This window comes from Ochotona princeps, chromosome 3 (genome assembly GCF_030435755.1).
Source record: "Ochotona princeps isolate mOchPri1 chromosome 3, mOchPri1.hap1, whole genome shotgun sequence".
Lineage (NCBI taxonomy): Eukaryota > Metazoa > Chordata > Mammalia > Lagomorpha > Ochotonidae > Ochotona > Ochotona princeps.
This window is the reverse complement of record NC_080834.1, coordinates 108,027,818-108,030,203: the sequence shown is the minus strand read 5'-3', so window position 1 is coordinate 108,030,203 and position 2,386 is coordinate 108,027,818.

Sequence of the window (2,386 nt, the reverse complement as noted above, 5' to 3'; positions counted from 1 at the left end):
ATAGATTGCTGTGAATGTCATAGATCAGTTATTTGACATTCACTAATGATAAACCTAGGCTAAGCAGCATAACTCTGCTGTTCATTTTGAAAAGTCCTCATCCATTATCTATAGTTATTTTCATGTTACTTAGATAGTATCTCTTTCTTAATTCCTGATATTTTCCTTGCTTTTGAGATAATTCTAGCTCTTTGCTGAAAATCTTCATTTACTCATCAGTGTTTTCCAATTTTCAGAAGATTTTTTACATATGTTAATTTAAACTCTGGTGCCACTGTTCTAACATCTCGGTAATTTCTGTATCTAGTCTTTGTAGATCACTCTACAATCTTACGAGTTTGTGTGTATTTGTGCTTGTGTGTGTGTTATGTAAACACGCAATTGTATTTTTTTCCAGAAATTAGTTCTTTGCACCTGCAAAAAAAGTTTGATTCATTCTGGTCAGCAATTGAATTGAGTTTGGCTTTCTTATTGTTGTCGTCATACCAGTGTATCATAGCTTCCAATACCTTCAATGTTCTGTCTAATGTGTGGCAAGGACTGCAATAGTTCTTCTGGTCTTCCTAGTCAATTATGCATATATTAAAGATAAGCAGAGAATGATTCCAGATTACAGCCTTCAGTAGCTTCACTGTCTGCCCCAGTGTATAGCTCAGAGAAAATTTTCTTCAATGGTTTATTTTTTGCATGAATAATTTGTGAATAAGCAAGTAAAACTGTTCTGTCCAGGAGGCAATTGCAATTCAGTGCAGAATCTAGCCAGATTTATCAGTTCATAGCCAAGTGGCCCCTGTTCCTAGATTAGGTCTTCTTTCCTGTGATTTTAGAACAATATTATCCTTAAAGTAATTGTAGAACTCAACTTTATTCCAATAGTCTTGACTGTCCCCTAGGCTGAAAGTCTCACTAGGCTGAAGTGTTTATGTGAAAACATCCCACTACATCCAGCAAGAGAACAATGATCTAGGAACACATCTGCTTCATGCTCTGCTTTAGAAATAACATTTTCGTAGATTCAGGCACACCCCCAAAAAAAAAAAAAACTTATGGAAAAAGTATATAAAAGCAAGCACCGCAATTAACCATATCCAGATGGCAGAAAAATGTGTTGACATTTCAGCAAGAACGGCCTTTAGTTGAAGCCGAAAAAATAAAAACCCATTTAAACTTTCTAGTCAGCCAAAATTTCCAGCTGCATGAATTCTCTTGTGAACAAACAAGGCAACACATAGAATAAGATCGCTGAAAAATGAGCTAGCAATCACAAACTGTAATTAAGCTGTAATGACCCCAACCTGAAGCTCTCTTCAGGATTAATGAATACCTGAGCATGCAGTGGCCCGAGGCAGCCCTCATTCTACCCACATTGCCCTGGGATAAAATGAGTGTTATAAAGAAAATGCACTTTCATTGCAAGCCATACCCTAAAGTTATCCATTCCACTGCTATATCAGAGTTGGATTTTTACAGCATTTATTGTGAAAAAGGCCAAGTTTAATCAAAAAAGAGAAAAAAAACTGAAGTTTAAAATCAGACTGTGGGGATTCTTTTGGCAGCACATCGAGGGTAACTGTGAATTATACATAAAATATTGGTTTTAATGTTTATTTTTGCTTTCTCCATCAGAAACAGAGAGATAATATTTACAGTATGCTGGATGATGTACATAAATTCACTATTATAATAAAACTGAAGTGAAATTATTATTATCATAAACCAACAATACTGTGACTTTCAATGCCTCAACAGGAAAGACAGGAGACTAATACGTTAGCAAGTCACAGGACCATCAAAATATTAACCATCACGTATTTGCTCCTTATTGTGTAGCAGGCACTCAATAGCTATTGTGTCTCTTTCTCTGGAGACTGTACATCATCTCCCTCATACAATAAAGAATCTGAAGCAGAACAATGAGCAACCTGTGCTGGGTCATGATCATCAGTGAAAGGGTTGGAGCGCAAGCCAGATGCTTGACTGAAAGCCTCAAACTTGTAAAATCTGTTAGCATGTTGTTAACCCAGAAGGTCTCGGTGAAGAAATCATGAGACGGATTCATCAGGATAAGAAAGTCAATAAAAACACAGATCTGGTGATCCAAGATCAAAGTCAATCATATACTTTAAAAGGGTCAATGTACGTACACGAGTAGGCACAGGTGGGACAGACTCAGGAATCATGGTGATTTTACTGTTGGGGTTGCTCTTAGTGCTGTCATCGGGACATGTTCGTGTTCTAGCCTTTGGTACAGGAGTGTGGGACAACACTATTTTACAAACTAGATTGCATGGGCATACTAGCTCCACTGAGGCAGACATTATGTACAATTTCTTTAATAAAAGATTAAAAGGTTTGTTTTAGAAAATTCAATTCTTAGAATGAACAC